The sequence below is a fragment of the Anabrus simplex genome, chromosome 9 (assembly GCF_040414725.1).
Source record: "Anabrus simplex isolate iqAnaSimp1 chromosome 9, ASM4041472v1, whole genome shotgun sequence".
NCBI lineage: Eukaryota > Metazoa > Arthropoda > Insecta > Orthoptera > Tettigoniidae > Anabrus > Anabrus simplex.
In genome coordinates, this window is record NC_090273.1 from 35,991,173 (window position 1) to 36,002,489 (window position 11,317).

The following is an 11,317-nucleotide window of genomic DNA, read 5'->3' on the forward strand; positions in this document are numbered from 1 at the left end:
ACTATTAATGCAAAAATTCCTATATAATAATATTCACAAACAAACAGAAAAACAGAACAATAATAGAGCTTCCTTCTGAAATACAATTTTGAGCGAGTCTTAAGTACGGAGTTTTCAATGATATTCACAAGTAAACAGAAAAATAGAATTTGATTCATAAATAAATATTTTGAAGGAATGTTTCATGTACGAAGCTATAAAAAATAATCACAAGTGAAATAATTAAAGCGCTTCTGTAGTGTAGTAGTTAGCGTGATTAGCTGCCACCCCCGGAGGTCCGGGTTCGATTCCCGGCTCTGCCACGAAATTTGCAAAGTGGTACGAGGGCTGGAACGGGGTCCACTCAGCCTCGGGAGGTCAACTGAGTAGAGGTGGGTTCGATTCCCACCTCAGCCATCCTCGAAGTGGTTTTCCGTGGTTTCCCACTTCTCCTCCAGGCAAATGCCGGGATGGTACCTAACTTAAGGCCATGGCCGCTTCCTTCCCTCTATCTTGCCTGTCCCATCCAATCTTCCCATCCCTTCACAAGGCCCCTGTTCAGCATAGCAGCTGAAGCCGCCTGGGAGAGGTACTGGTCAATCTCCCCAGTTGTATCCCCCGACCCAGAGTCTGAATCTCCAAAACACTGCCCCTGAGGCGGTAGAGGTGGGATCCCTCGCTGAGTCCGAGAGAAAAACCGACCCTGGAGGGTAAACAGATTAAGAAGAAGAATACAAGAATTAGAATTTGCTCCATAAATACATTTTCTTAATAAATATCCTACTATCGTATTGTATATTATGCATTTCATGATACAAAATATGAAAAGCTCTACCACCAGATGTACCACCTGAGCAGTCTCCATTGGGAAATGTAGTTCTCTGAAGGAATGTCCTCTTTCTAATCTCATTTCTTGATATAAAACCATCTACCACCTTCTCCAGATTGAACGCCTTAGGAGCCTCCGAAGACAACCAAACTCCACGTTGTAAGGGGACTCAACATCTAGGAGGAGAAATTTCGGGGGAGCAAAATGTCACTCTGCCCCCTAAGATCATTTCATTTGGGGGAGGGGGGCAGAAAACGCAGACAATGCCTTGCATCCCCCCCCCCCCAAGTCGGCGCCACTGGAACCAAGAACTCATTCTACCATCAATTTTCAATGAGACCCGCAGACTCCTAGTCAGTAAAATATAATAGAAATCAGTTGTTGAGGCATCCGTTGGAATAGTTCTTGTGAATTCATTCATTTAAGTTGTAGGGTGCTGATGCTGCAAAATACGGCGTGAGTCATTGTCATATCGGTACTACTGATGAGAGAGCTTTACGTCATCTAATAAGCAGCAGATGCAGTTCCTGCCTTGCTGGATATAAAGCTCGCTGTCTGACTTAGTCCTCCCCCACTTTGCCATGAAGGTTCTTCTACTACTTCTCTTGGTGCTTGCCTCTCACGAGGTTCTCAGTAAAGTTATTCACGGTGCTCACTACTACGTCGTACAACCATGGGATCTTCAGCTTCGAGGATGTCATCTTAGGACAACTCCTGGGTGTCTCATCGACAATCACTGCAAATGCTCTAAGGGCTGTAGAAGAAGGAGGAACGCATGTCGACGAATGCTGTAGTGATGACTGGTAAGTAGCTTTTTTTGGTTTTATTTATACTATAAATTGAAAACTTCAGTTAGATTTCGATGGCCTGGTGGTAAACCAAACCAAGTGATCTTTCAACGGGAGTTAATGACACCGAAGTCCGCCTCTGTAGTGTAGTGGTTAGTGTGGTTAGGTTTGGGTTAAGTTAGGTACCATTCCAGCATTTGCCTGGAGGAGAAGTGGGGAAACCATGGAAAACCACTTCGAGGATGGCTGAGGTAGGAATCAAACCCACTCTACTCAATTGACCTCCCGAGGCTGAGTGGACCCCGTTCCAGCCCTCGAACCACGTTTCAAATTTCGTGGCAGACCCGGGAATCGAACCCGGGCCTGCTTAGGTGACAGCTAATTACGCTAACCACTACACCACAGGCGGCCTCTGTCACCTACATATTTTTTCAACTCATTTATGAAATGAGGGCCAAGTGTGTTTTTAATTATTGCGGTACATTTCCTTCTATGCATATGAAAATCTCTGGAAACAATCGAGTCTGTAAATACCGTCTTCCAAACTTCGGCAAAGTGATTAGTGGTTAATAAGTTAATAAACTACAGTGTTCCGGAATATACACACTTGATGTTTAACCCTTAAATGCACAGCATTGCATATGTGCAAAGGAGAAAATACTTGGTTGTTATATCTGCTTTATGATTTTATAAGACGTGTCCATTTACTTCCGCCTTCCAAATGAACTTACTAGGGGTCGCTGGTATAATTAAAATGAACAATCTTATATTTTATGACTTTTCTTGCTAATCAGCCGGAGTGGTGTAAACTTTATACAGTTAAGGTTAAAACAAATAAAATAGTGTTTACCTCAGAGAATTCGTGAGCCAGGATATCCCTAAGACTGAAGAGTGGCAGTAGCTACAGTAATCGTACAACTTTGCATATACCGGTACGTAAAGCATTCAGAAATCTTAACATTTTGACTGATCCAAATAAATATATTAATTTTGACAAATATTTGTTTTAAATAATTTTCCGGTAACAATTTGGAATGAAAAGCGATCAAATTTAAAAGAAAAATGTAATTGTGCATTTAAGGGTTAAACATATGCACACACTAACTACAATGAGTCATTGAGGCATAGGTAATATAAATTGATATAGTAAATAGTTTAAACATTTAAAAAAAACACAAAATGTATGCACAACACGCAGATGAAAGTCACTAAAATTTTGAATACTTAAAATAAAGAACTCCTGTGGTTCTACAGTAGAATGACTCAGTCCCACACAGACACCAGTGAAGAAATGAACTAATGTACACACTCACAAAGTAAAACAGACCTCGTCCAGTAAAGAAACGGCATTTCTCAATTACATGAATGTGATTTACTGTACAGGTTCGGCCCGACGCACCTGAGAAACAAGTGATACCTCCACCGGGAACTAGGTACATTCCAAGTTTACCCATTAATTTGACTCAATGATATTTATGCCATACATGTGCGACATTACGTTTGCATTTTCCAAAGCCACTAGAAAATCCTCTGACACATCAAAATTCCATAAAAAATTCCGCTAGCCACTAAATGCATTTTTTGCCGCTAGAATGATTTAGAACCCGCCAGATTTAGCGGGAAATCCGCTAAATTGGCAACACTATCCGGAAGTACAGGGAAAGCAGTATGGACATAACAGTGCAACAGTATAGGACTGCGATAGGGCGATGGCACAGCCGCGTCAAGTTGATCAAGACGGAGTACGAAATAAGAGTTAATAAAAGAATAGGTCTAACAGAATTGTTAATGGCGGCAGCTATAGTGGCTATTCTGTTAGTCTTTGGAGGCATCGAGATGAGCCCAGGCCCATTGTCTTGGGAGGACATGGAGAAAATCAAGGAAGCTGTGCGCGAAGCTTCTCAGACTGACCAGAATTAACGATATGAAGTACAGCTCAGTCCGCCTCTGTGGTGTAGTGGTGAGTGTGATTAGCTGCCATCCCCGGAGACCAAGGTTTGGTTCCCGTCTCTGCCACGAAATTTGAAAAGTGGTACGAGGACTGGACCGGGGTCCACTCAGCCTCGGGAGGTCAACTGAGTAGAGATGAGTTCGATTCCCATGGTTTTCCGTGGTTTCCCACTTCTCCCCCAGGAAAATGCCGGGATGGTATCTAACTTAAGGCCACGGCCGCTTCCTTCCCTCTTCCTTGTCTATCCCTTCCAATCTTCCCATCCCCACCGAGGCCCCTGTTCAGCATAGCAGGCGAGACCGCCTGGGCGAGGTACTGGTCCTCCTCCTCCTCCTCCCCTGTTGTATCCCCGACCCAATGTCTCACGCTCCAGGACACTGCCCTTGAGGCGGTAGAGGTGGGATCCCTCGCTGAGTCCGAGGGAAAAACCGACCCTGGAGGGTAAACAGATAAAGAAGAAGAAGAAGGAAACTGAAGGAGAGTCCGCGATGGAATCGTTGAACTCAGTCTTAAAGCTAATGAGAGAGAATTTAGGCATTGACTGTATTGAAAGGGATATAGATTATTTAATTAACTAACTAACAATGCTTTCATTCCCCACCCTGAAAGGGTGGGGCAGGCCACCTAGAGGGTAACGCCCTCTCTCTGGCCAAGAGATGCGGGCGGGTTGGGGAGATGTGGTGCAAGAAGGAGGTGGGTAAAGGATGTGAAGAAGTAGGAGATGGGATAGGAATTATGTCTATGCCTAAGGATTGAACAAACGCTTTATTTAATTCAGAAGTACATGCGAGACAATAAATGATTTATGGAAGGGTGTGAAGGAAAAGGTGGAGTGCAAGTGGGAGAGATGAAGTTCAGAAGGAAGTGCCGGGGTAAAGGTGCAAGGTAAGGAGATGGAGGGTAGCTGTCATATGATTGAGGGAAGCGATGAGAAGACGAAGGAGTTCAAACGTTGGGAGGGGTGGAGGAATGAAACCAGTTGGAGGAAGGGGTGGACACACTGGTGGAGATGGGTAAACAGGAGGAGGGGCTGGCCGGGGGAGACGAGACGGATGATCGTAGGGTTGGCGACCGGGTGAGGGTGGGGAATGAGATGGTTCAACTCGATGATGTTGGCCGTGGACACTGGAACCGATGGTGATGAGCTGGTGGACGGCATCAGATGTAGGCAGTTGGAGCCGCATCGTAAATGTTCCGTATCCGAATAGCACGTCGGACGGGAACGCCCGCCGCACGAAGTTCTTGTAGAACGTCACTGTCGGAGATTTGAGGTGGGATACCACGTAGTACACAGCTATACACAGCTGGAGGGGACTGAGAAGATGACTGGATCGATGATTTTGTCCACCATAATTTTTTTTCTCTCTCACTGTGTCTGGTTTCCTTCCCCAGAATCTTAGCCTCATATAATGTTTGTAATTAAGGTATTGTTCCTGTACAAATGTCCAAAAGTCATCTTTCATTGAATTGCATTTAATTCATGCCTGCGTTCTCTGACTGCTTTAAGGACATTTTCGCCTCTTCCCCTGTCTGTCCAAACCGTTCTGGTCATTTACTCCAAATCTACATCTGCATTGCTTCCACATGTTTGTGGTAGATTCACGCATCAGTAATTAAATCATTAATGAGAAAATAGGTACTTAGATGGAAGCACAGAATAATCACAATGGGGAAAAATAGAAAAAGCTAGTGGCTTTACGTCGTACCGACACAGATAGGTCTTATGGAGACGATGGGATAGGAAAGGCTAGGAATTAGAAGGAAGCGGCCGTGGCCTTAATTAAGTTACAGCACCAGCATTTGCCAGGTGTGAAAATGGGAAACCACGGAAAACCATCTTCAGGGCTGCCGACAGTGCGATTCGAACCCACTATATCCCGGATACAAGCTCACAGCTGCGCGCCCCTAACCCGTCGCCCGGTAAAAAAAAGTAGAAAGAGAAGAATCTTGTAAACACGAAAGGATAGGGACAATCTCCACATCATAATGCTATTTTTATATAGATTGGCTCTCTTCTCGCCAATCCTTGCTATTCTCCATATATTTCTTAGCCCTACGAACTCGTTTCCACTTCCCGGTTTTATCAGTAAGCCAGATAGCAACACACATTGTGTCTTTTTTTAGTGTAGGAAGTGTAGGATAAGGAGAAAGCAGGAAGTGAGCAGATTATTCACCGTTAAAGCTGGTATTATTTATTCATTTATTTATCGTATGGCATAAACAAAAGCACGCAGGATAAATATATGCGTTTACATTAATACTTACAAATTTACAGGGGCACATGACAAGACAGGCTTGTTTTATATCTTTAAGCCTAAATTGCCTATCCGATCTATGACTGCGGGTGTTGCCACTTGAAAATAGAATCGATTTCCCTGATATGCTCTTCTATCACATTCAAATACAATGTGGTGAACTGACTGTGAAGGAGTAACCCTGTCACACTGAGAAGAAGGAATTTTACCTCCATTTAAAGAGTGATTCAGTACAGATTCCGTAGTTAGTCCGAATCCTGTTGAGGGGGGTCCACGTCCTTCTTGGCAGGTCAAAACCGGGTGCAGGGCTATTTCTAATTAATTCACTCCGAACTTGCAGACTGATGTTGGTACTCCATTCTTCTTCTTGTTTCCAATGGGCCTACTTTGTACCACGCTTGTTCAACTGTTGGGCTTTGGTCTTTGCCCAGTAATGACACATTTTTCTGCCGGTGTAACTCCTTTCTTTCGCCTGTCCAGGGGGTACCTTTCTTCCGGGTATTTTCCTGAAATACATGGACTTCTTTCCGGGCATGCCGTACAGACCGTCCATCTTGAAGATCTGATATTCACAGTTATAAATTTCAGCCGGTTCATATTCAGACCAGGGATGTCATAATTCATAGGAAGAGGTGGAATCTGGGATCTTCTTTTACTCTTGGACCAGAGCAACTCTCCTGCGTAGGTCAGGTAACATTATGTTGCTGAATACAGGCCCACTGATTAGCCGCATCGTGTTATTGAGCTGGGTATCAATTATATTTACATGGGAGCTGTTCAGCCATACTGGAGCACGATATTAAACTCTAATGGTTCTCTACAGAAGCCCCATGACAGGAAGGCTTGGACATAGATTAAACAGCTCGAATACTGAACGGATTGGCTGCGTCGTCCACCCCGAGTAGCTTTACGCTCATATTCGGGATACTGTAGGTCCGAACACCACCATTGGCAACCCTGAAGGTGATTTTCCCTGGTTTTTCGTTTTCACCCCAGACAAATGCTAGGGCTATACCTTAATTAAAGCCATGATCGCTTCTTTCTCAGTCCTAGCCTTTTTGAATCCTGTTGTCACCAAAAAATTGATCATCAGGATCTATCCCTAAACATGTAGCCCTCAATATTGTTAATTTTAACGTTCCTACGTATCGAATGTGTTACATTAAATTATATAGAACTAGGTTTGGTGTGAAACGACTGGCACGATATATTTCTAGATATTTTGTTTCTTTGTTGGTTTTCACAGTCCGAGATAGAGGGAAATGTTCAGGTCAATCATGAATAATTTGATTCTTCGCAGGGTACCTACAAATGAGGACTCGAACAAACTATGTAAAAGGTCTCCAAAAGATTTATGAAAAGCCTGTATTACATTAGACGAGACTTACCAGATTATATCGCGACCTTTCACCGACTGCTCCAAGTAGACATACTTAACATGGCTTCCGTTCCCTTTTCAATTCAACTGAAGGGCAATATTTTAAATTTTTAGCAACACATTTTGACAACCATTTGGAACATGTAAAACCAGGGATACATTTAGCTATAAATAATTGCCACCACGGAGTTAAAACTGAAACAAACGAAGTGGTGATGAGATGGTGGTTGTGGTGATAATTGTTTTAAGAGGAAGAACAATTGGGTAACCATCCTCTATTAACACTAATCACAGAAAAAAAGTCCGGCTCTATAGATAAATGGTTAGCGTGCTGACCGTTGGTCAGACGGGTCCCGGGTTCGATTCCAGGCAGGGTTGGGAATTTTAACCATCATTGGTTAACGCACGGTGGCTGGGTGTATGTGTCGTCTTCGTCATCATTTCATCCTCATCACGACGCGCAGGTCGCCTACGGGAGTCAAATCGAAAGACCTGCACCTGGCGAGCCGAACTTGTCCTTGGACACTCCCGGCACTAAAAGCCATACGCCATTTCATTTCATAGAAAGAAAGTGAAAGGAATCCGACACTTTGAAAAATGAAGTTATCGGTTAAAGAAAGACAAGGGCCACGAATGGCATGAAAATGAAATTCTCCATAGCCCTCAGAACCTAATAGCGTCGGAGTCGGAAAAGAACAAAAATTGACCACGGAAGGTCGAATATGATAGATGAAAGTGAGGAGCCTGGTTCAGATGCGTGAAAGCAATGTCAGGACTCAGCTAAGGATCCGTGGTCACCAGCTCACGCTCTCAAATTCAGAGGTCTTGTAGCCCCTTTTAGGCATCTCTTAGGACACGGAGGGGATACCGTGGGTGCAATTCTACCACCCCCCACACACAGGGGGATGAAACAAACAAACCTTTGGTGGAACAGTCCATAAGAACCTTGACCTTCCAAGGGCACTGCTGCCCAGTCAGATGGTCTGTAGATACCGGAATCAGTGTAGCGACATCATTAGCTGTATTGTTTGACTTTCCTGCTAGGGTTCAATATTTCTCATAAAAGACAGCTCTTTAGTGTTGACATCAGAGAACTCTGTTTAAAAGCTCCATCCAGATTCAACATTCTACGATGATCTGGAATAGAACCTGAGGCCTTCCTGTAACAAGAGGTAGATGAGCTATTCCGACTTCACGAGACAGGCTCTCCTAATACACGATACCCAAGCCAACGTCAGAGCCTGCAATAGCTGCCACCCACGCAGCACGAATGTCTGTTAGATTTACCACGTCACCCTTACAAGAAAGGTATAATTTATGGCATAGAGCGAATGACAGTGATATCAGACGTGATGAGGAAACAATTGAAATCACTATTTATAAAATGCAAAATACAAGGTGAAAACTCACGAAACAATGAAGGTGGCGAAAAAACGACCAGTTCGGCACTGCAAATGTGTCAGTGGTTCGTTCAAGCCTACAGCCATGGTATTCTCCTTTAGGACCAGTGAAGTCGCAAAAAGCTATTGATATGAACAACGTGCTTGGTGGAGATTCGTCTTTCAGAGCAAGCATAGGCTGCCCTAATAAATTCAAGTTTCGTCATAGTGTTAGAGAGTCGGACAAACAGGCGGAAAACTGACAGCGGATAATGCAATGATTGTTCTCTTAATTGATTATATTTTCCGCGTATTCTCATAATCACAGCCTCGGTTCCGGCCTCCGACGGATGATTGAGTATCTACTGTGCATACGGACCGGATGTTCTCTGTACGCATTTAAACAACGTTTAAAAAAATTAGTGTTCCTTTAAACTTCCCTATTTCCTTAAAATTTCATATCTACAAGACTATATAACGTTGAGTGAGACCTTTTGTCTCAGAATACTTATCAAATAAACATTCACTTACATTGAAATGAGATGAAATGAAATGACGTATGGCTTTTAGTGCCGGGAGACCCCAGGACGGGTTCGGCTCTTTTGATTTGACTCCGTAGGCGACCTGCGCGTCGTGATGAGGATGAAATGATGATGAAGACAACACATACACCCAAACCCCATGCCAAGGAAATTAACCAATGATGGTTAAAATTCCCGACCCTGCCGGGAATCGAACCCGGCACCCCTGTGACCAAAGGCCAGCACGCTAACCATTTAGCCATAGAGCCGTACTTCATTTACATTCATTTGTTTAATCATTAACTTTTTACAGGGACTGTACACTAATCTGTGCATCTTCTGCATAATAATATAATCGTAACATCTTCTTCTCCCTTTTTTTGCAGGTGATACAGGCTGCCAACTTCGAGAGCATCTAATATTTATTACCATTAATACGTATATAAATATATTTTATATCATTTTTACAAATGCATATAAGTACACTTCAATATGTTTTATGCAAAAGGCTTAAATAAAGTGATATTTTATAAAAATGTTAAGTGGATTTTCATTTCACCTTTTTCCGAAAATCACATAATAATAATAATAATAATAATAATAATAATAATAATAATAATAATAATAATAATAATAATAATAATAATAATAATAATGAGAAATATGACTTCACCTTCCGAAGTGCCAGTTCTCACGCCATCTAGTTGATTGTGGGCCAGTTTCGATGTTCCATTCTTCCTAAGAGATCACGTCACTGCAGGTAAGTACGGTCAGACTCCTATAAGTAAAACCGAAGCTTCACGAAGATTACTGAGGGAGTTTAGGTGAATAATGTTTGCCAGAGTTGTTTTATATGCCGTTACGAATGGTATGACGTCCTATGAATTTTCTGTCTTCAGAAATCCATTGACGTTTCCTGCGGCACCGAAACAACAACAACAACAACAATAATAATAATAATAATAATAATAATAATAATAATAATAATAATAATTCCGCTTCAGTGGTGTAGTGGTTAGTGTGATTAGCTGTCACCCTCCGGAGGCTCGGTTTCGATTCCCAGCTCTACTACGAAATTTGAGGGCCCGAACGGGGTCCACTCAGCCTCGGAAGGTCAACCTAGTAGAGGGGGGTCGATTCCCACCTCACCATCCTCGAAGTGGTTTTCCGTGGTTTCCGACTTCTCTTCCAGGAAAATGCCATGATGGTACCTAACTTAAGGCCATGACCTCTTCCTTGCCTATCCCTTCCAATCTTCCCATCCTCCATCAAAGACTCTGTTCAGCATAGCAGGTGAGGCCGCCTGGGCGAGGTACTGGTCTTCCTGCCCAGCTGTATCCACGACCAAATGTCTCATGCTCCAGGACACTGCCTTTGAGGCGGTAGAGGTGGGATCCCCCGCTGAGTCCGTGGGAAAAACCAACGCTGGATAGTACACGGATTAAAAAAGAAAGAAAGAAAGAAAGAAATTGTAATAATAAAAATATGATGGGCATCGGTCTACGAAACTGGTTTTGTAAACTGGGGTTGTTATCTCACAGTCAGATAGCTCCTCAATAGCTCTCATATAGGCTGAATGGACCTCAAACCAAACCTCAGATCGACGTAAAGATCCCTGACGTGGCCGGCAATCGAATCAGGTGCCTCTAGGTAAGAGGTAGCCGGCTATTACTACTACTACTACTACTACTACTTCCCACTAACTTATTTTTGGTGGGTTCGATCCTGATGCGGTCCAAGTGCGGTGGTATTTGAAGACGCTCAAATATGCCAGTCTCTTGATGGTATATTTACTGGCACAAAACAATCCTGCGGGATAAACTTCCGGCCTTTCGGTTTCTCTGAAAACCGTAAGAACAGTTAACAGAACGTAAACCAATAGCATTTTAAAATACATATATTTACGGTTTTCAGAGAAACCGAACTGTTGGAAATCTCATCTCTTAGAAGATTTTTCACGTGCTGATAAATCTAGCGACTCGAGGCACATAAGATCATAAAATACCACTGGATTGAGCCAGGATCGAACCACATATCTAGGATACAGAGAACTAAGCAAACTGCTATCTGATCCAGTTACCCCTTTAATAATAATAATAATAATAATAATAATAATAATAATAATGTGGTCTTAGTTACCAAGTTTCCGACTTTACGATGGCCGTTTTTTGGCAGCTAGTCTCAGCAAGAATTAGGCGTTTATTCTCCAATACCTGTAAAGCAGATACGTCTTCACT

The 11,317-nt window shown here is 42.9% G+C and overlaps 1 long non-coding RNA gene across 1 annotated transcript; it reads left to right on the forward strand.

The window, feature by feature from the left end:
- Nucleotides 1-1,333: 1,333 nt before the first annotated feature.
- On the forward strand, nt 1,334-9,622 carry LOC136881012 (uncharacterized). The gene is made up of 2 exons (XR_010860969.2): nt 1,334-1,611; nt 9,467-9,622. It is a non-coding gene; the product is annotated as an uncharacterized lncRNA (long non-coding RNA).
- The last annotated feature ends 1,695 nt before the right edge of the window (nt 9,623-11,317 follow it).